A 21,101-nucleotide genomic window follows, 5' to 3' on the forward strand; every position below is an offset into this window, starting at 1 on the left:
TTTGGCTGACTCAGTAAGGCTCCTTAGCTTCTCTATTTCTTTTAGTCCATGTCAAATCAAGATTTGTTTCCACTCAGTTCCACTCTGTACATAAATGGCTGCATCGGTCATGTCTAAAATACAGCAGTGTGAGTGTTATGAATGCAGGTGGGAATACTTGAGCATCATTTGTGGTTGTGGCTCTGTGGAACCATCACGTAATGTAACGTGTAATTACATGGGTCCTCATCTGAGCAACTCAAGCAACAGCTTTGCGCAGTGGCAGTATCGTAGCCTATGAGGTTTATCCGAGGCGCGATTATTGCTAGTTGAAAACTTTACCCAATACCCCGCCTTGACGACTTGAAATACAGTTGTTACGGCAATTTTTGCTGTCTCTGTGGGGACATGTTTGCTGTTGATGTAACAAAATCCCAAAATTCCCGACTCCTCGGCAAAATAAGAACCTGCCGAGATACGTGATCGTAATCTAGCAAGACCATTTCCGACCGTCCAACGCTTCAAGATTGTGTCCGATTCTTTTTCATTGCGCTGTTTTCGCAGTATTGGACAAAAACCCTCTTGAAACAGAAATAAAAGGTTTCAGTCCACTGGGGATCGCACAAGCGCGCAGTACGATGAAAACACTGAGCACACATTTTTACATTATTTCAGGTCACCAACTCTACTTTGACGTCAAATGTGGTAGAGAACCTTGAAGTTCTTCAGTGAACCAAAGTGGATCTTTATGAATGTAAAAAAAGAAAAGTACCCGGTTTGTCCTTTTCTCGTCACATGCTGCAGAGGACGACACCATGAGTTAAAGGTTTGTGTTGATGAAAGCCATTGGGGCTTTGCTCAATTGTTGATGCTCCTTTTCTTCGAGGTGCTGTTTACTGTGTTCAGCGTATCCTGGTTTGTGGTTACCATTGGAGTCGGCTCATACGTTCCGCCGTACATGGTGCTGTAGTTGAGCGCTTTCCAGCTATTGCAAGTCTACTCTTCTGACATACCGTAATTTCTGTACTACTCAGTATTTCCAAATTGACAAATGACTGAAAATGTTTCTCGTCCAGATGTTATTGTGGCCGAGTGGTTAAGGCGATGGACTTGAAATCCATTGACTTGTACCGGCGTAATTTCAAGTCCTACCAACAACGTTGGTTCGTGTTTCGGATGCTTTGGCTATTTTGAGTCTGCAGAACTGTCACATGGCAATCGTGCTGTGTCTTGGGGCGGAATATGCTGAATGACGTGACGTTGTGTCCACCGGGAATCGGTCTGTAGAACCGTCACGTAGCATAGTGTGTGTGAGACTTCATTGGTCTTCAGCTGATTAGAGTTCTACCGGACTGTATGTCGTGACAGTCCATCAATTAAAGGCAGGGTCTGATCTTTCCACGCAGTTTCCTCAAAGTATTGAGTAAAACCCTTTGAAAGTAGAAATAAAACATTCCAGTCCGTACGGGCCGACAGCACTGTGAAATCACCAACCGATCGCCTGCCCCACTAACCGTGAGGTTTGTCACGGATACAAAGTGGATCTTTTTCCCAAGGTGGTCTCTAACCACCAGCCATTCCAACAACAGCCAAACGCGCTGACCAATTACGTCACAGAGACATGAGAATGAGGATCACGACAAAAAGAGAGACACTTTGAGAAGAGGAACACATGTTGTTCTGAAAAAAATTGAGTGATGGCTCAATTAAAGTAAGACAACAAACTGTGCTACTTCATGGATACACATAAACGATGCACTTGTGACCCAAAGTCGTTAACCAGTCAGGTTACATTGAACACTGCGAGAAGCCCTACAAGAGTAGAGCATCAAAAAATTAGTAAAAACTCATGTTGTTCCTCTCCACGGAAATCTTTAGTAAAAGGCGAAAGATTTATACGATCTGAAGAGAAACATGAGTGAACTACTGACACTGAACCAGAGAAGGAGCTGTATTCTTCCACATCAACCTTTAAGTCATGGTGGCGCCCTCTGCACGGTGCGTGTCTCACAACATCTGGAATGAAGATAAAGGAGCGAAGTCATCCGTCAAAAAGTACTACACAAGATAATGAGATGCAACTTAAACTCCATGAGCAGCTTGTCCACAACGCTCAAGCTGTTTGGGCTTCAAACATCAGGTAATTCTGGAAGCTGACTGCGACGCATAGGTCACAAGGCGAGAAATTCTCCATTCACGTTGTTGGTAGGACTCGAACCTACGCAGGGAAACCCCAATGGATTTCTAGTCCATCGCCTTAACCACTCGGCCACAACAACACCGGAAGCCAGCCACTTCATCATTCATTTTGTTATTGGTTGATTAGAAATCGGTTCGCATCATCTCTCCGTCTTCTTTCAAGCATCAATGATGATGGCTGCTTTTCAAGCAATTGACCTGGGTTCGATTCCCAGCCACTGCACGTACCCCATTCCATTCAATCGTGATTCACAGAACTGGTTTCTTCGGCCCAGTCACATATCCACTGAAGGCACGAGCGATGAAGGCCGTGGAACTGAAATCCATTGGGGATTTCCCCCGTAGCTTCGAGTCTTACCAACAACGCGAGGCGGAGATTGATTTTTTCCCATTGACACCTATGTGTTGGTCGTCCGCGTCCAGCCGAAATGGGACATTTCTGGTGTTGACAGTTGAGGCACAAATATTCTGCCATCCATGGTTTGATGGCAAAAACAATTGGCAAAGCCTGAGAACTGAACCCAGGTCAACTGCTTGGAAGGCAGCTACAGTTTACACAAGAACGGCATTGCACAGATTCCCGTCAAGGAACATTCACTTTCACATAGAGAACTCGACAATACCGGATTTACAAACATGCGGTGTGATGGTGTTTTTGGCTGACTCAGTAAGGCTCCTTAGCTTCTCTATTTCTTTTAGTCCATGTCAAATCAAGATTTGTTTCCACTCAGTTCCACTCTGTACATAAATGGCTGCATCGGTCATGTCTAAAATACAGCAGTGTGAGTGTTATGAATGCAGGTGGGAATACTTGAGCATCATTTGTGGTTGTGGCTCTGTGGAACCATCACGTAATGTAACGTGTAATTACATGGGTCCTCATCTGAGCAACTCAAGCAGCAGCTTTGCGCAGTGGCAGTATCGTAGCCTATGAGATTTATCCGAGGCGCGATTATTGCTAGTTGAAAACTTTACCCAATACCCCGCCTTGACGACTTGAAATACAGTTGTTACGGCAATTTTTGCTGTCTCTGTGGGGACATGTTTGCTGTTGATGTAACAAAATCCAAAAATTCCCGACTCCTCTGCAAAATAAGAACCTGCCGAGATACGTGATCGTAATCTAGCAAGACCATTTCCGACCGTCCAACGCTTCAAGATTGTGTCCGATTCTTTTTCATTGCGCTGTTTTCGCAGTATTGGACAAAAACCCTCTTGAAACAGAAATAAAAGGTTTCAGTCCACTGGGGATCGCACAAGCGCGCAGTACGATGAAAACACTGAGCACACATTTTTACATTATTTCAGGTCACCAACTCTACTTTGACGTCAAATGTGGTAGAGAACCTTGAAGTTCTTCAGTGAACCAAAGTGGATCTTTATGAATGTAAAAAAAGAAAAGTACCCGGTTTGTCCTTTTCTCGTCACATGCTGCAGAGGACGACACCATGAGTTAAAGGTTTGTGTTGATGAAAGCCATTGGGGCTTTGCTCAATTGTTGATGCTCCTTTTCTTTGAGGTGCTGTTTACTGTGTTCAGCGTATCCTGGTTTGTGGTTACCATTGGAGTCGGCTCATACGTTCCGCCGTACATGGTACTGTAGTTGAGCGCTTTCCAGCTATTGCAAGTCTACTCTTCTGACATACCGTAATTTCTGTACTACTCAGTATTTCCAAATTGACAAATGACTGAAAACGTTTCTCTCGTCCAGATGTTATTGTGGCCGAGTGGTTAAGGCGATGGACTTGAAATCCATTGACTTGTACCGGCGTAATTTCAAGTCCTACCAACAACGTTGGTTCGTGTTTCGGATCCTTTGGCTATTTTGAGTCTGCAGAACTGTCACATGGCAATCGTGCTGTGTCTTGGGGCGGAATATGCTGAATGACGTCACGTTGTGTCCACCGGGAATCGGTCTGTAGAACCGTCACGTAGCATAGTGTGTGTGAGACTTCATTGGTCTTCAGCTGATTAGAGTTCTACCGGACTGTATGTCGTGACAGTCCTTCAATTAAAGGCAGGGTCTGATCTTTCCACGCAGTTTCCTCAAAGTATTGAGTAAAACCCTTTGAAAGTAGAAATAAAACATTCCAGTCCGTACGGGCCGACAGCACTGTGAAATCACCAACCGATCGCCTGCCCCACTAACCGTGAGGTTTGTCACGGATACAAAGTGGATCTTTTTCCCAAGGTGGTCTCTAACCACCAGCCATTCCAACAACAGCCAAACGCGCTGACCAATTACGTCACAGAGACATGAGAATGAGGATCACGACAAAAAGAGAGACACTTTGAGACGAGGAACACATGTTGTTCTGAAAAAAATTGAGTGATGGCTCAATTAAAGTAAGACAACAAACTGTGCTACTTCATGGATACACATAAACGATGCACTTGTGACCCAAAGTCGTTAACCAGTCAGGTTACATTGAACACTGCGAGAAGCCCTACAAGAGTAGAGCATCAAAAAATTAGTAAAAACTCATGTTGTTCCTCTCCACGGAAATCTTTAGTAAAAGGCGAAAGATTTATACGATCTGAAGAGAAACATGAGTGAACTACTGACACTGAACCAGAGAAGGAGCTGTATTCTTCCACATCAACCTTTAAGTCATGGTGGCGCCCTCTGCACGGTGCGTGTCTCACAACATCTGGAATGAAGATAAAGGAGCGAAGTCATCCGTCAAAAAGTACTACACAAGATAATGAGATGCAACTTAAACTCCATGAGCAGCTTGTCCACAACGCTCAAGCTGTTTGGGCTTCAAACATCAGGTAATTCTGGAAGCTGACTGCGACGCATAGGTCACAAGGCGAGAAATTCTCCATTCACGTTGTTGGTAGGACTCGAACCTACGCAGGGAAACCCCAATGGATTTCTAGTCCATCGCCTTAACCACTCGGCCACAACAACACCGGAAGCCAGCCACTTCATCATTCATTTTGTTATTGGTTGATTAGAAATCGGTTCGCATCATCTCTCCGTCTTCTTTCAAGCATCAATGATGATGGCTGCTTTTCAAGCAATTGACCTGGGTTCGATTCCCAGCCACTGCACGTACCCCATTCCATTCAATCGTGATTCACAGAACTGGTTTCTTCGGCCCAGTCACATATCCACTGAAGGCACGAGCGATGAAGGCCGTGGAACTGAAATCCATTGGGGATTTCCCCCGTAGCTTCGAGTCTTACCAACAACGCGAGGCGGAGATTGATTTTTTCCCATTGACACCTATGTGTTGGTCGTCCGCGTCCAGCCGAAATGGGACATTTCTGGTGTTGACAGTTGAGGCACAAATATTCTGCCATCCATGGTTTGATGGCAAAAACAATTGGCAAAGCCTGAGAACTGAACCCAGGTCAACTGCTTGGAAGGCAGCTACAGTTTACACAAGAACGGCATTGCACAGATTCCCGTCAAGGAACATTCACTTTCACATAGAGAACTCGACAATACCGGATTTACAAACATGCGGTGTGATGGTGTTTTTGGCTGACTCAGTAAGGCTCCTTAGCTTCTCTATTTCTTTTAGTCCATGTCAAATCAAGATTTGTTTCCACTCAGTTCCACTCTGTACATAAATGGCTGCATCAGTCATGTCTAAAATACAGCAGTGTGAGTGTTATGAATGCAGGTGGGAATACTTGAGCATCATTTGTGGTTGTGGCTCTGTGGAACCATCACGTAATGTAACGTGTAATTACATGGGTCCTCATCTGAGCAACTCAAGCAGCAGCTTTGCGCAGTGGCAGTATCGTAGCCTATGAGATTTATCCGAGGCGCGATTATTGCTAGTTGAAAACTTTACCCAATACCCCGCCTTGACGACTTGAAATACAGTTGTTACGGCAATTTTTGCTGTCTCTGTGGGGACATGTTTGCTGTTGATGTAACAAAATCCAAAAATTCCCGACTCCTCTGCAAAATAAGAACCTGCCGAGATACGTGATCGTAATCTAGCAAGACCATTTCCGACCGTCCAACGCTTCAAGATTGTGTCCGATTCTTTTTCATTGCGCTGTTTTCGCAGTATTGGACAAAAACCCTCTTGAAACAGAAATAAAAGGTTTCAGTCCACTGGGGATCGCACAAGCGCGCAGTACGATGAAAACACTGAGCACACATTTTTACATTATTTCAGGTCACCAACTCTACTTTGACGTCAAATGTGGTAGAGAACCTTGAAGTTCTTCAGTGAACCAAAGTGGATCTTTATGAATGTAAAAAAAGAAAAGTACCCGGTTTGTCCTTTTCTCGTCACATGCTGCAGAGGACGACACCATGAGTTAAAGGTTTGTGTTGATGAAAGCCATTGGGGCTTTGCTCAATTGTTGATGCTCCTTTTCTTTGAGGTGCTGTTTACTGTGTTCAGCGTATCCTGGTTTGTGGTTACCATTGGAGTCGGCTCATACGTTCCGCCGTACATGGTACTGTAGTTGAGCGCTTTCCAGCTATTGCAAGTCTACTCTTCTGACATACCGTAATTTCTGTACTACTCAGTATTTCCAAATTGACAAATGACTGAAAACGTTTCTCTCGTCCAGATGTTATTGTGGCCGAGTGGTTAAGGCGATGGACTTGAAATCCATTGACTTGTACCGGCGTAATTTCAAGTCCTACCAACAACGTTGGTTCGTGTTTCGGATCCTTTGGCTATTTTGAGTCTGCAGAACTGTCACATGGCAATCGTGCTGTGTCTTGGGGCGGAATATGCTGAATGACGTGACGTTGTGTCCACCGGGAATCGGTCTGTAGAACCGTCACGTAGCATAGTGTGTGTGAGACTTCATTGGTCTTCAGCTGATTAGAGTTCTACCGGACTGTATGTCGTGACAGTCCTTCAATTAAAGGCAGGGTCTGATCTTTCCACGCAGTTTCCTCAAAGTATTGAGTAAAACCCTTTGAAAGTAGAAATAAAACATTCCAGTCCGTACGGGCCGACAGCACTGTGAAATCACCAACCGATCGCCTGCCCCACTAACCGTGAGGTTTGTCACGGATACAAAGTGGATCTTTTTCCCAAGGTGGTCTCTAACCACCAGCCATTCCAACAACAGCCAAACGCGCTGACCAATTACGTCACAGAGACATGAGAATGAGGATCACGACAAAAAGAGAGACACTTTGAGAAGAGGAACACATGTTGTTCTGAAAAAAATTGAGTGATGGCTCAATTAAAGTAAGACAACAAACTGTGCTACTTCATGGATACACATAAACGATGCACTTGTGACCCAAAGTCGTTAACCAGTCAGGTTACATTGAACACTGCGAGAAGCCCTACAAGAGTAGAGCATCAAAAAATTAGTAAAAACTCATGTTGTTCCTCTCCACGGAAATCTTTAGTAAAAGGCGAAAGATTTATACGATCTGAAGAGAAACATGAGTGAACTACTGACACTGAACCAGAGAAGGAGCTGTATTCTTCCACATCAACCTTTAAGTCATGGTGGCGCCCTCTGCACGGTGCGTGTCTCACAACATCTGGAATGAAGATAAAGGAGCGAAGTCATCCGTCAAAAAGTACTACACAAGATAATGAGATGCAACTTAAACTCCATGAGCAGCTTGTCCACAACGCTCAAGCTGTTTGGGCTTCAAACATCAGGTAATTCTGGAAGCTGACTGCGACGCATAGGTCACAAGGCGAGAAATTCTCCATTCACGTTGTTGGTAGGACTCGAACCTACGCAGGGAAACCCCAATGGATTTCTAGTCCATCGCCTTAACCACTCGGCCACAACAACACCGGAAGCCAGCCACTTCATCATTCATTTTGTTATTGGTTGATTAGAAATCGGTTCGCATCATCTCTCCGTCTTCTTTCAAGCATCAATGATGATGGCTGCTTTTCAAGCAATTGACCTGGGTTCGATTCCCAGCCACTGCACGTACCCCATTCCATTCAATCGTGATTCACAGAACTGGTTTCTTCGGCCCAGTCACATATCCACTGAAGGCACGAGCGATGAAGGCCGTGGAACTGAAATCCATTGGGGATTTCCCCCGTAGCTTCGAGTCTTACCAACAACGCGAGGCGGAGATTGATTTTTTCCCATTGACACCTATGTGTTGGTCGTCCGCGTCCAGCCGAAATGGGACATTTCTGGTGTTGACAGTTGAGGCACAAATATTCTGCCATCCATGGTTTGATGGCAAAAACAATTGGCAAAGCCTGAGAACTGAACCCAGGTCAACTGCTTGGAAGGCAGCTACAGTTTACACAAGAACGGCATTGCACAGATTCCCGTCAAGGAACATTCACTTTCACATAGAGAACTCGACAATACCGGATTTACAAACATGCGGTGTGATGGTGTTTTTGGCTGACTCAGTAAGGCTCCTTAGCTTCTCTATTTCTTTTAGTCCATGTCAAATCAAGATTTGTTTCCACTCAGTTCCACTCTGTACATAAATGGCTGCATCGGTCATGTCTAAAATACAGCAGTGTGAGTGTTATGAATGCAGGTGGGAATACTTGAGCATCATTTGTGGTTGTGGCTCTGTGGAACCATCACGTAATGTAACGTGTAATTACATGGGTCCTCATCTGAGCAACTCAAGCAGCAGCTTTGCGCAGTGGCAGTATCGTAGCCTATGAGGTTTATCCGAGGCGCGATTATTGCTAGTTGAAAACTTTACCCAATACCCCGCCTTGACGACTTGAAATACAGTTGTTACGGCAATTTTTGCTGTCTCTGTGGGGACATGTTTGCTGTTGATGTAACAAAATCCAAAAATTCCCGACTCCTCTGCAAAATAAGAACCTGCCGAGATACGTGATCGTAATCTAGCAAGACCATTTCCGACCGTCCAACGCTTCAAGATTGTGTCCGATTCTTTTTCATTGCCCTGTTTTCGCAGTATTGGACAAAAACCCTCTTGAAACAGAAATAAAAGGTTTCAGTCCACTGGGGATCGCACAAGCGCGCAGTACGATGAAAACACTGAGCACACATTTTTACATTATTTCAGGTCACCAACTCTACTTTGACGTCAAATGTGGCAGAGAACCTTGAAGTTCTTCAGTGAACCAAAGTGGATCTTTATGAATGTAAAAAAAGAAAAGTACCCGGTTTGTCCTTTTCTCGTCACATGCTGCAGAGGATGACACCATGAGTTAAAGGTTTGTGTTGATGAAAGCCATTGGGGCTTTGCTCAATTGTTGATGCTCCTTTTCTTCGAGGTGCTGTTTACTGTGTTCAGCGTGTCCTGGTTTGTGGTTACCATTGGAGTCGGCTCATACGTTCCGCCGTACATGGTACTGTAGTTGAGCGCTTTCCAGCTATTGCAAGTCTACTCTTCTGACATACCGTAATTTCTGTACTACTCAGTATTTCCAAATTGACAAATGACTGAAAACGTCTCTCGTCCAGATGTTATTGTGGCCGAGTGGTTAAGGCGATGGACTTGAAATCCATTGACTTGTACCGGCGTAATTTCAAGTCCTACCAACAACGTTGGTTCGTGTTTCGGATGCTTTGGCTATTTTGAGTCTGCAGAACTGTCACATGGCAATCGTGCTGTGTCTTGGGGCGGAATATGCTGAATGACGTGACGTTGTGTCCACCGGGAATCGGTCTGTAGAACCGTCACGTAGCATAGTGTGTGTGAGACTTCATTGGTCTTCAGCTGATTAGAGTTCTACCGGACTGTATGTCGTGACAGTCCATCAATTAAAGGCAGGGTCTGATCTTTCCACGCAGTTTCCTCAAAGTATTGAGTAAAACCCTTTGAAAGTAGAAATAAAACATTCCAGTCCGTACGGGCCGACACACTGTGAAATCACCAACCGATCGCCTGCCCCACAAACCGTGAGGTTTGTCACGGATACAAAGTGGATCTTTTTCCCAACGTGGTCTCTAACCACCAGCCATTCCAACAACAGCCAAACGCGCTGACCAATTACGTCACAGAGACATGAGAATGAGGATCACAACAAAAAGAGAGACACTTTGAGAAGAGGAACACATGTTGTTCTGAAAAAAATTGAGTGATGGCTCAATTAAAGTAAGACAACAAACTGTGCTACTTCATGGATACACATAAACGATGCACTTGTGACCCAAAGTCGTTAACCAGTCAGGTTACATTGAACACTGCGAGAAGCCCTACAAGAGTAGAGCATCAAAAAATTAGTAAAAACTCATGTTGTTCCTCTCCACGGAAATCTTTAGTAAAAGGCGAAAGATTTATACGATCTGAAGAGAAACATGAGTGAACTATTGACACTGAACCAGAGAAGGAGCTGTATTCTTCCACATCAACCTTTAAGTCATGGTGGCGCCCTCTGCACGGTGCGTGTCTCACAACATCTGGAATGAAGATAAAGGAGCGAAGTCATCCGTCAAAAAGTACTACACAAGATAATGAGATGCAACTTAAACTCCATGAGCAGCTTGTCCACAACGCTCAAGCTGTTTGGGCTTCAAACATCAGGTAATTCTGGAAGCTGACTGCGACGCATAGGTCACAAGGCGAGAAATTCTCCATTCACGTTGTTGGTAGGACTCGAACCTACGCAGGGAAACCCCAATGGATTTCTAGTCCATCGCCTTAACCACTCGGCCACAACAACACCGGAAGCCAGCCACTTCATCATTCATTTTGTTATTGGTTGATTAGAAATCGGTTCGCATCATCTCTCCGTCTTCTTTCAAGCATCAATGATGATGGCTGCTTTTCAAGCAATTGACCTGGGTTCGATTCCCAGCCACTGCACGTACCCCATTCCATTCAATCGTGATTCACAGAACTGGTTTCTTCGGCCCAGTCACATATCCACTGAAGGCACGAGCGATGAAGGCCGTGGAACTGAAATCCATTGGGGATTTCCCCCGTAGCTTCGAGTCTTACCAACAACGCGAGGCGGAGATTGATTTTTTCCCATTGACACCTATGTGTTGGTCGTCCGCGTCCAGCCGAAATGGGACATTTCTGGTGTTGACAGTTGAGGCACAAATATTCTGCCATCCATGGTTTGATGGCAAAAACAATTGGCAAAGCCTGAGAACTGAACCCAGGTCAACTGCTTGGAAGGCAGCTACAGTTTACACAAGAACGGCATTGCACAGATTCCCGTCAAGGAACATTCACTTTCACATAGAGAACTCGACAATACCGGATTTACAAACATGCGGTGCGATGGTGTTTTTGGCTGACTCAGTAAGGCTCCTTAGCTTCTCTATTTCTTTTAGTCCATGTCAAATCAAGATTTGTTTCCACTCAGTTCCACTCTGTACATAAATGGCTGCATCGGTCATGTCTAAAATACAGCAGTGTGAGTGTTATGAATGCAGGTGGGAATACTTGAGCATCATTTGTGGTTGTGGCTCTGTGGAACCATCACGTAATGTAACGTGTAATTACATGGGTCCTCATCTGAGCAACTCAAGCAGCAGCTTTGCGCAGTGGCAGTATCGTAGCCTATGAGGTTTATCCGAGGCGCGATTATTGCTAGTTGAAAACTTTACCCAATACCCCGCCTTGACGACTTGAAATACAGTTGTTACGGCAATTTTTGCTGTCTCTGTGGGGACATGTTTGCTGTTGATGTAACAAAATCCCAAAATTCCCGACTCCTCGGCAAAATAAGAACCTGCCGAGATACGTGATCGTAATCTAGCAAGACCATTTCCGACCGTCCAACGCTTCAAGATTGTGTCCGATTCTTTTTCATTGCGCTGTTTTCGCAGTATTGGACAAAAACCCTCTTGAAACAGAAATAAAAGGTTTCAGTCCACTGGGGATCGCACAAGCGCGCAGTACGATGAAAACACTGAGCACACATTTTTACATTATTTCAGGTCACCAACTCTACTTTGACGTCAAATGTGGTAGAGAACCTTGAAGTTCTTCAGTGAACCAAAGTGGATCTTTATGAATGTAAAAAAAGAAAAGTACCCGGTTTGTCCTTTTCTCGTCACATGCTGCAGAGGACGACACCATGAGTTAAAGGTTTGTGTTGATGAAAGCCATTGGGGCTTTGCTCAATTGTTGATGCTCCTTTTCTTCGAGGTGCTGTTTACTGTGTTCAGCGTATCCTGGTTTGTGGTTACCATTGGAGTCGGCTCATACGTTCCGCCGTACATGGTACTGTAGTTGAGCGCTTTCCAGCTGTTGCAAGTCTACTCTTCTGACATACCGTAATTTCTGTACTACTCAGTATTTCCAAATTGACAAATGACTGAAAATGTTTCTCGTCCAGATGTTATTGTGGCCGAGTGGTTAAGGCGATGGACTTGAAATCCATTGACTTGTACCGGCGTAATTTCAAGTCCTACCAACAACGTTGGTTCGTGTTTCGGATCCTTTGGCTATTTTGAGTCTGCAGAACTGTCACATGGCAATCGTGCTGTGTCTTGGGGCGGAATATGCTGAATGACGTGACGTTGTGTCCACCGGGAATCGGTCTGTAGAACCGTCACGTAGCATAGTGTGTGTGAGACTTCATTGGTCTTCAGCTGATTAGAGTTCTACCGGACTGTATGTCGTGACAGTCCATCAATTAAAGGCAGGGTCTGATCTTTCCACGCAGTTTCCTCAAAGTATTGAGTAAAACCCTTTGAAAGTAGAAATAAAACATTCCAGTCCGTACGGGCCGACAGCACTGTGAAATCACCAACCGATCGCCTGCCCCACTAACCGTGAGGTTTGTCACGGATACAAAGTGGATCTTTTTCCCAAGGTGGTCTCTAACCACCAGCCATTCCAACAACAGCCAAACGCGCTGACCAATTACGTCACAGAGACATGAGAATGAGGATCACGACAAAAAGAGAGACACTTTGAGAAGAGGAACACATGTTCTGAAAAAAATTGAGTGATGGCTCAATTAAAGTAAGACAACAAACTGTGCTACTTCATGGATACACATAAACGATGCACTTGTGACCCAAAGTCGTTAACCAGTCAGGTTACATTGAACACTGCGAGAAGCCCTACAAGAGTAGAGCATCAAAAAATTAGTAAAAACTCATGTTGTTCCTCTCCACGGAAATCTTTAGTAAAAGGCGAAAGATTTATACGATCTGAAGAGAAACATGAGTGAACTACTGACACTGAACCAGAGAAGGAGCTGTATTCTTCCACATCAACCTTTAAGTCATGGTGGCGCCCTCTGCACGGTGCGTGTCTCACAACATCTGGAATGAAGATAAAGGAGCGAAGTCATCCGTCAAAAAGTACTACACAAGATAATGAGATGCAACTTAAACTCCATGAGCAGCTTGTCCACAACGCTCAAGCTGTTTGGGCTTCAAACATCAGGTAATTCTGGAAGCTGACTGCGACGCATAGGTCACAAGGCGAGAAATTCTCCATTCACGTTGTTGGTAGGACTCGAACCTACGCAGGGAAACCCCAATGGATTTCTAGTCCATCGCCTTAACCACTCGGCCACAACAACACCGGAAGCCAGCCACTTCATCATTCATTTTGTTATTGGTTGATTAGAAATCGGTTCGCATCATCTCTCCGTCTTCTTTCAAGCATCAATGATGATGGCTGCTTTTCAAGCAATTGACCTGGGTTCGATTCCCAGCCACTGCACGTACCCCATTCCATTCAATCGTGATTCACAGAACTGGTTTCTTCGGCCCAGTCACATATCCACTGAAGGCACGAGCGATGAAGGCCGTGGAACTGAAATCCATTGGGGATTTCCCCCGTAGCTTCGAGTCTTACCAACAACGCGAGGCGGAGATTGATTTTTATCCCATTGACACCTATGTGTTGGTCGTCCGCGTCCAGCCGAAATGGGACATTTCTGGTGTTCACAGTTGAGGCACAAATATTCTGCCATCCATGGTTTGATGGCAAAAACAATTGGCAAAGCCTGAGAACTGAACCGAGGTCAACTGCCTGGAAGGCAGCTACAGTTTACACAAGAACGGCATTGCACAGATTCCCGTCAAGGAACATTCACTTTCACATAGAGAACTCGACAATACCGGATTTACAAACATGCGGTGCGATGGTGTTTTTGGCTGACTCAGTAAGGCTCCTTAGCTTCTCTATTTCTTTTAGTCCATGTCAAATCAAGATTTGTTTCCACTCAGTTCCACTCTGTACATAAATGGCTGCATCGGTCATGTCTAAAATACAGCAGTGTGAGTGTTATGAATGCAGGTGGGAATACTTGAGCATCATTTGTGGTTGTGGCTCTGTGGAACCATCACGTAATGTAACGTGTAATTACATGGGTCCTCATCTGAGCAACTCAAGCAGCAGCTTTGCGCAGTGGCAGTATCGTAGCCTATGAGGTTTATCCGAGGCGCGATTATTGCTAGTTGAAAACTTTACCCAATACCCCGCCTTGACGACTTGAAATACAGTTGTTACGGCAATTTTTGCTGTCTCTGTGGGGACATGTTTGCTGTTGATGTAACAAAATCCAAAAATTCCCGACTCCTCTGCAAAATAAGAACCTGCCGAGATACGTGATCGTAATCTAGCAAGACCATTTCCGACCGTCAAACGCTTCAAGATTGTGTCGGATTCTTTTTCATTGCGCTGTTTTCGCAGTATTGGACAAAAACCCTCTTGAAACAGAAATAAAAGGTTTCAGTCCACTGGGGATCGCACAAGCGCGCAGTACGATGAAAACACTGAGCACACATTTTTACATCATTTCAGGTCACCAACTCTACTTTGACGTCAAATGTGGTAGAGAACCTTGAAGTTCTTCAGTGAACCAAAGTGGATCTTTATGAATGTAAAAAAAGAAAAGTACCCGGTTTGTCCTTTTCTCGTCACATGCTGCAGAGGACGACACCATGAGTTAAAGGTTTGTGTTGATGAAAGCCATTGGGGCTTTGCTCAATTGTTGATGCTCCTTTTCTTCGAGGTGCTGTTTACTGTGTTCAGCGTATCCTGGTTTGTGGTTACCATTGGAGTCGGCTCATACGTTCCGCCGTACATGGTACTGTAGTTGAGCGCTTTCCAGCTATTGCAAGTCTACTCTTCTGACATACCGTAATTTCTGTACTACTCAGTATTTCCAAATTGACAAATGACTGAAAACGTCTCTCGTCCAGATGTTATTGTGGCCGAGTGGTTAAGGCGATGGACTTGAAATCCATTGACTTGTACCGGCGTAATTTCAAGTCCTACCAACAACGTTGGTTCGTGTTTCGGATGCTTTGGCTATTTTGAGTCTGCAGAACTGTCACATGGCAATCGTGCTGTGTCTTGGGGCGGAATATGCTGAATGACGTGACGTTGTGTCCACCGGGAATCGGTCTGTAGAACCGTCACGTAGCATAGTGTGTGTGAGACTTCATTGGTCTTCAGCTGATTAGAGTTCTACCGGACTGTATGTCGTGACAGTCCATCAATTAAAGGCAGGGTCTGATCTTTCCACGCAGTTTCCTCAAAGTATTGAGTAAAACCCTTTGAAAGTAGAAATAAAACATTCCAGTCCGTACGGGCCGACAGCACTGTGAAATCACCAACCGATCGCCTGCCCCACTAACCGTGAGGTTTGTCACGGATACAAAGTGGATCTTTTTCCCAAGGTGGTCTCTAACCACCAGCCATTCCAACAACAGCCAAACGCGCTGACCAATTACGTCACAGAGACATGAGAATGAGGATCACGACAAAAAGAGAGACACTTTGAGAAGAGGAACACATGTTGTTCTGAAAAAAATTGAGTGATGGCTCAATTAAAGTAAGACAACAAACTGTGCTACTTCATGGATACACATAAACGATGCACTTGTGACCCAAAGTCGTTAACCAGTCAGGTTACATTGAACACTGCGAGAAGCCCTACAAGAGTAGAGCATCAAAAAATTAGTAAAAACTCATGTTGTTCCTCTCCACGGAAATCTTTAGTAAAAGGCGAAAGATTTATACGATCTGAAGAGAAACATGAGTGAACTACTGACACTGAACCAGAGAAGGAGCTGTATTCTTCCACATCAACCTTTAAGTCATGGTGGCGCCCTCTGCACGGTGCGTGTCTCACAACATCTGGAATGAAGATAAAGGAGCGAAGTCATCCGTCAAAAAGTACTACACAAGATAATGAGATGCAACTTAAACTCCATGAGCAGCTTGTCCACAACGCTCAAGCTGTTTGGGCTTCAAACATCAGGTAATTCTGGAAGCTGACTGCGACGCATAGGTCACAAGGCGAGAAATTCTCCATTCACGTTGTTGGTAGGACTCGAACCTACGCAGGGAAACCCCAATGGATTTCTAGTCCATCGCCTTAACCACTCGGCCACAACAACACCGGAAGCCAGCCACTTCATCATTCATTTTGTTATTGGTTGATTAGAAATCGGTTCGCATCATCTCTCCGTCTTCTTTCAAGCATCAATGATGATGGCTGCTTTTCAAGCAATTGACCTGGGTTCGATTCCCAGCCACTGCACGTACCCCATTCCATTCAATCGTGATTCACAGAACTGGTTTCTTCGGCCCAGTCACATATCCACTGAAGGCACGAGCGATGAAGGCCGTGGAACTGAAATCCATTGGGGATTTCCCCCGTAGCTTCGAGTCTTACCAACAACGCGAGGCGGAGATTGATTTTTTCCCATTGACACCTATGTGTTGGTCGTCCGCGTCCAGCCGAAATGGGACATTTCTGGTGTTGACAGTTGAGGCACAAATATTCTGCCATCCATGGTTTGATGGCAAAAACAATTGGCAAAGCCTGAGAACTGAACCCAGGTCAACTGCTTGGAAGGCAGCTACAGTTTACACAAGAACGGCATTGCACAGATTCCCGTCAAGGAACATTCACTTTCACATAGAGAACTCGACAATACCGGATTTACAAACATGCGGTGTGATGGTGTTTTTGGCTGACTCAGTAAGGCTCCTTAGCTTCTCTATTTCTTTTAGTCCATGTCAAATCAAGATTTGTTTCCACTCAGTTCCACTCTGTACATAAATGGCTGCATCGGTCATGTCTAAAATACAGCAGTGTGAGTGTTATGAATGCAGGTGGGAATACTTGAGCATCATTTGTGGTTGTGGCTCTGTGGAACCATCACGTAATGTAACGTGTAATTACATGGGTCCTCATCTGAGCAACTCAAGCAGCAGCTTTGCGCAGTGGCAGTATCGTAGCCTATGAGGTTTATCCGAGGCGCGATTATTGCTAGTTGAAAACTTTACCCAATACCCCGCCTTGACGACTTGAAATACAGTTGTTACGGCAATTTTTGCTGTCTCTGTGGGGACATGTTTGCTGTTGATGTAACAAAATCCAAAAATTCCCGACTCCTCGGCAAAATAAGAACCTGCCGAGATACGTGATCGTAATCTAGCAAGACCATTTCCGACCGTCCAACGCTTCAAGATTGTGTCCGATTCTTTTTCATTGCGCTGTTTTCGCAGTATTGGACAAAAACCCCCTTGAAACAGAAATAAAAGGTTTCAGTCCACTGGGGATCGCACAAGCGCGCAGTACGATGAAAACACTGAGCACACATTTTTACATTATTTCAGGTCACCAACTCTACTTTGACGTCAAATGTGGTAGAGAACCTTGAAGTTCTTCAGTGAACCAAAGTGGATCTTTATGAATGTAAAAAAAGAAAAGTACCCGGTTTGTCCTTTTCTCGTCACATGCTGCAGAGGACGACACCATGAGTTAAAGGTTTGTGTTGATGAAAGCCATTGGGGCTTTGCTCAATTGTTGATGCTCCTTTTCTTCGAGGTGCTGTTTACTGTGTTCAGCGTATCCTGGTTTGTGGTTACCATTGGAGTCGGCTCATACGTTCCGCCGTACATGGTACTGTAGTTGAGCGCTTTCCAGCTATTGCAAGTCTACTCTTCTGACATACCGTAATTTCTGTACTACTCAGTATTTCCAAATTGACAAATGACTGAAAACGTCTCTCGTCCAGATGTTATTGTGGCCGAGTGGTTAAGGCGATGGACTTGAAATCCATTGACTTGTACCGGCGTAATTTCAAGTCCTACCAACAACGTTGGTTTGTGTTTCGGATGCTTTGGCTATTTTGAGTCTGCAGAACTGTCACATGGCAATCGTGCTGTGTCTTGGGGCGGAATATGCTGAATGACGTGACGTTGCGTCCACCGGGAATCGGTCTGTAGAACCGTCACGTAGCATAGTGTGTGTGAGACTTCATTGGTCTTCAGCTGATTAGAGTTCTACCGGACTGTATGTTGTGACAGTCCATCAATTAAAGGCAGGGTCTGATCTTTCCACGCAGTTTCCTCAAAGTATTGAGTAAAACCCTTTGAAAGTAGAAATAAAACATTCCAGTCCTCTGGGAACGTACGGGCCGACAGCACTGTGAAATCACCAACCGATCGCCTGCCCCACTAACCGTGAGGTTTGTCACGGATACAAAGTGGATCTTTTTCCCAAGGTGGTCTCTAACCACCAGCCATTCCAACAACAGCCAAACGCGCTGACCAATTACGTCACAGAGACATAAGAATGAGGATCACGACAAAAAGAGAGACACTTTGAGAAGAGGAACACATGTTGTTCTGAAAAAAATTGAGTGATGGCTCAATTAAAGTAAGACAAACTGTGCTACTTCATGGATACACATAAACGATGCACTTGTGACCCAAAGTCGTTAACCAGTCAGGTTACATTGAACACTGTGAGAAGCCCTACAAGAGTAGAGCATCAAAAAATTAGTAAAAACTCATGTTGTTCCTCTCCACGGAAATCTTTAGTAAAAGGCGAAAGATTTATACGATCTGAAGAGAAACATGAGTGAACTACTGACACTGAACCAGAGAAGGAGCTGTATTCTTCCACATCAACCTTTAAGTCACGGTGGCGCCCTCTGCACGGTGCGTGTCTCACAACATCTGGAATGAAGATAAAGGAGCGAAGTCATCCGTCAAAAAGTACTACACAAGATAATGAGATGCAACTTAAACTCCATGAGCAGCTTGTCCACAACGCTCAAGCTGTTTGGGCTTCAAACATCAGGTAATTCTGGAAGCTGACTGCGACACATAGGTCACAAGGCGAAAAATTCTCCATTCACGTTGTTGGTAGGACTCGAACCTACGCAGGGAAACCCCAATGGATTTCTAGTCCATCGCCTTAACCACTCGGCCACAACAACACCGGAAGCCAGCCACTTCATCATTCATTTTGTTATTGGTTGATTAGAAATCGGTTCGCATCATCTCTCCGTCTTCTTTCAAGCATCAATGATGATGGCTGCTTTTCAAGCAATTGACCTGGGTTCGATTCCCAGCCACTGCACGTACCCCATTCCATTCAATCGTGATTCACAGAACTGGTTTCTTCGGCCCAGTCACATATCCACTGAAGGCACGAGCGATGAAGGCCGTGGAACTGAAATCCATTGGGGATTTCCCCCGTAGCTTCGAGTCTTACCAACAACGCGAGGCGGAGATTGATTTTTATCCCATTGACACCTATGTGTTGGTCGTCCGCGTCCAGCCGAAATGGGACATTTCTGGTGTTGACAGTTGAGGCACAAATATTCTGCCATCTGTTGTATATACTGGAAAATCGAAAATATTATAATCAAAACCTGCTAAATAGTATTTGATATTGTTTCTGATTTTTATCATTGATTTTGATGTTTGAACTTTCGTGAACCTATATGCTTTTGACCGTGAACGTTTGAACTCACGAACAGCTGTGTGTTCTGAACTTAGAATGACCTTGTAAGCGTGAACGTTTGAACTCATGTGCAGGTGGGTGTCTTGAACTTAGATTGAACTTGTAAACGCACGTGCTGACGCAGATGGAGCAGATGTGTTGACCTAATATGGTGAACCGGGCATCATTGACGCAAATGCTGACGCAAGTGCTGATGTAAATGAGACTAATGTGATCAATCACCGAAACACGCGATCCTTTTAAGGGCATGACGTCAAGGTCAGCTGTGGAAAAACGAGATATGATTTATCACCTGGGCATGGGAAACGGACATAGGTATGTCATCAAGGCCATGTGTGTTGCTATATAAACGCTCGGAGATGCGACACTGAGGTTCTGCTCTTTGGCTTTTCGGCTGCATCTGTCTGCAGTAAGGTCTTGTATCTTAACTTAGGACGGTGCTCTTGCTAATTGCTCTCAGACTATTTGATTTAACTCATTTTTATTGTTCTCTTATTATTTTTTGAATTAATTCTTTTTATTGCATGTATTTTGATTATATGGTTTTTGAAGTATATGTACTAGTACCAGCGTCTGGCGGTACTTTTGATACTGTTGGGTATCAGCGTCTGGCAATACCCTTGAGTTTAGGGATTTTATTATTCTTGATTGATTTTGTTATTTTTACTATTCTTTTATTGTTTTTTTGAAGAAATACTCTTGAAACAAAAACATAATAAAATTGAGTACGAATTAAGTACTGAAAAGGCACAACGGCGTTGATCCTTGACTACTAAAGAATCAACTGGCTCCTACCTACTACCATCAATTGGGTTACAGGTGAGTTATTGTTTGATTTCCTCCTGTTGCACATGTAATGAGTGTCTCACATGGTAGCATTATTCCATCTTGAATTATAGTGTCAATGATAAGGTGGTAGTTTTAGGCAGTTATAGGGAAATATGTTATTTAGAAGGAATGGATTGAGGATCCGATCATGAGTCCCTAAACGAAGTTAACTAAAGAGACTATGGTAAGAGGTGTAGCATTGTAAGGTGAAGAACCTGTTTCTTAACAGGTCGGGCTAATTAAATAACCCGCTGAGTGAAGCGCCGACACGACTCACTAATATAATAAGGTAAAGTTGATACACTTATTATAGTCTTAGAACCGTGTCCGCAACAAGAGGCTGACTGAGTTGACCACCCGAGGGGCCCTTTACCAGAGAGGCAAAGGGAGGTAGTGTGCTCGGAACTAGGGACGGCTTATGTTATAGCCAATCGCCTTGTACACGAAACCTTGAAAACCTAAACCCGACGACATGGCGCCCGAAAA

General features: G+C 44.5%; 21 non-coding genes across 21 annotated transcripts; 7 read left to right on the top strand and 14 right to left on the bottom strand.

Annotated features, from left to right (window-relative positions):
- The first annotated feature begins 247 nt into the window (after positions 1 to 247).
- Positions 248 to 386, top strand: LOC128750359 (U4 spliceosomal RNA). Its single transcript, XR_008413160.1, has one exon. It is a non-coding gene; the product is annotated as a U4 spliceosomal RNA (small nuclear RNA).
- Positions 387 to 1,787: 1,401 nt separating this feature from the next.
- LOC128750296 (U5 spliceosomal RNA) lies at positions 1,788 to 1,900 on the bottom strand. The gene has a single exon (XR_008413099.1). It is a non-coding gene; the product is annotated as a U5 spliceosomal RNA (small nuclear RNA).
- A 276-nt stretch (positions 1,901 to 2,176) lies between these two features.
- trnas-aga (transfer RNA serine (anticodon AGA)) lies at positions 2,177 to 2,258 on the bottom strand. The gene has a single exon. It is a non-coding gene; the product is annotated as a tRNA-Ser (tRNA).
- An 821-nt stretch (positions 2,259 to 3,079) lies between these two features.
- On the top strand, positions 3,080 to 3,218 carry LOC128750234 (U4 spliceosomal RNA). Its single transcript, XR_008413040.1, has one exon. It is a non-coding gene; the product is annotated as a U4 spliceosomal RNA (small nuclear RNA).
- A 1,403-nt stretch (positions 3,219 to 4,621) lies between these two features.
- LOC128750297 (U5 spliceosomal RNA) lies at positions 4,622 to 4,734 on the bottom strand. The gene has a single exon (XR_008413100.1). It is a non-coding gene; the product is annotated as a U5 spliceosomal RNA (small nuclear RNA).
- Positions 4,735 to 5,010: 276 nt separating this feature from the next.
- Positions 5,011 to 5,092, bottom strand: trnas-aga (transfer RNA serine (anticodon AGA)). Its single transcript has one exon. It is a non-coding gene; the product is annotated as a tRNA-Ser (tRNA).
- Positions 5,093 to 5,913: 821 nt separating this feature from the next.
- LOC128750235 (U4 spliceosomal RNA) lies at positions 5,914 to 6,052 on the top strand. The gene has a single exon (XR_008413041.1). It is a non-coding gene; the product is annotated as a U4 spliceosomal RNA (small nuclear RNA).
- Positions 6,053 to 7,455: 1,403 nt separating this feature from the next.
- Positions 7,456 to 7,568, bottom strand: LOC128750298 (U5 spliceosomal RNA). The gene has a single exon (XR_008413101.1). It is a non-coding gene; the product is annotated as a U5 spliceosomal RNA (small nuclear RNA).
- A 276-nt stretch (positions 7,569 to 7,844) lies between these two features.
- Positions 7,845 to 7,926, bottom strand: trnas-aga (transfer RNA serine (anticodon AGA)). The gene has a single exon. It is a non-coding gene; the product is annotated as a tRNA-Ser (tRNA).
- An 821-nt stretch (positions 7,927 to 8,747) lies between these two features.
- LOC128750360 (U4 spliceosomal RNA) lies at positions 8,748 to 8,886 on the top strand. Its single transcript, XR_008413161.1, has one exon. It is a non-coding gene; the product is annotated as a U4 spliceosomal RNA (small nuclear RNA).
- Positions 8,887 to 10,286: 1,400 nt separating this feature from the next.
- On the bottom strand, positions 10,287 to 10,399 carry LOC128750299 (U5 spliceosomal RNA). Its single transcript, XR_008413102.1, has one exon. It is a non-coding gene; the product is annotated as a U5 spliceosomal RNA (small nuclear RNA).
- Positions 10,400 to 10,675: 276 nt separating this feature from the next.
- Positions 10,676 to 10,757, bottom strand: trnas-aga (transfer RNA serine (anticodon AGA)). Its single transcript has one exon. It is a non-coding gene; the product is annotated as a tRNA-Ser (tRNA).
- Positions 10,758 to 11,578: 821 nt separating this feature from the next.
- On the top strand, positions 11,579 to 11,717 carry LOC128750362 (U4 spliceosomal RNA). Its single transcript, XR_008413163.1, has one exon. It is a non-coding gene; the product is annotated as a U4 spliceosomal RNA (small nuclear RNA).
- A 1,398-nt stretch (positions 11,718 to 13,115) lies between these two features.
- Positions 13,116 to 13,228, bottom strand: LOC128750300 (U5 spliceosomal RNA). The gene has a single exon (XR_008413103.1). It is a non-coding gene; the product is annotated as a U5 spliceosomal RNA (small nuclear RNA).
- A 276-nt stretch (positions 13,229 to 13,504) lies between these two features.
- trnas-aga (transfer RNA serine (anticodon AGA)) lies at positions 13,505 to 13,586 on the bottom strand. Its single transcript has one exon. It is a non-coding gene; the product is annotated as a tRNA-Ser (tRNA).
- Positions 13,587 to 14,408: 822 nt separating this feature from the next.
- LOC128750363 (U4 spliceosomal RNA) lies at positions 14,409 to 14,547 on the top strand. Its single transcript, XR_008413164.1, has one exon. It is a non-coding gene; the product is annotated as a U4 spliceosomal RNA (small nuclear RNA).
- Positions 14,548 to 15,948: 1,401 nt separating this feature from the next.
- On the bottom strand, positions 15,949 to 16,061 carry LOC128750301 (U5 spliceosomal RNA). The gene has a single exon (XR_008413104.1). It is a non-coding gene; the product is annotated as a U5 spliceosomal RNA (small nuclear RNA).
- A 276-nt stretch (positions 16,062 to 16,337) lies between these two features.
- Positions 16,338 to 16,419, bottom strand: trnas-aga (transfer RNA serine (anticodon AGA)). The gene has a single exon. It is a non-coding gene; the product is annotated as a tRNA-Ser (tRNA).
- Positions 16,420 to 17,240: 821 nt separating this feature from the next.
- Positions 17,241 to 17,379, top strand: LOC128750364 (U4 spliceosomal RNA). The gene has a single exon (XR_008413165.1). It is a non-coding gene; the product is annotated as a U4 spliceosomal RNA (small nuclear RNA).
- Positions 17,380 to 18,786: 1,407 nt separating this feature from the next.
- On the bottom strand, positions 18,787 to 18,899 carry LOC128750302 (U5 spliceosomal RNA). The gene has a single exon (XR_008413105.1). It is a non-coding gene; the product is annotated as a U5 spliceosomal RNA (small nuclear RNA).
- Positions 18,900 to 19,175: 276 nt separating this feature from the next.
- trnas-aga (transfer RNA serine (anticodon AGA)) lies at positions 19,176 to 19,257 on the bottom strand. Its single transcript has one exon. It is a non-coding gene; the product is annotated as a tRNA-Ser (tRNA).
- Between the last annotated feature and the right edge of the window lie 1,844 nt (positions 19,258 to 21,101).

Source organism: Synchiropus splendidus, chromosome 18 (genome assembly GCF_027744825.2).
Source record: "Synchiropus splendidus isolate RoL2022-P1 chromosome 18, RoL_Sspl_1.0, whole genome shotgun sequence".
Taxonomy (NCBI): Eukaryota; Metazoa; Chordata; class Actinopteri; order Syngnathiformes; family Callionymidae; genus Synchiropus; species Synchiropus splendidus.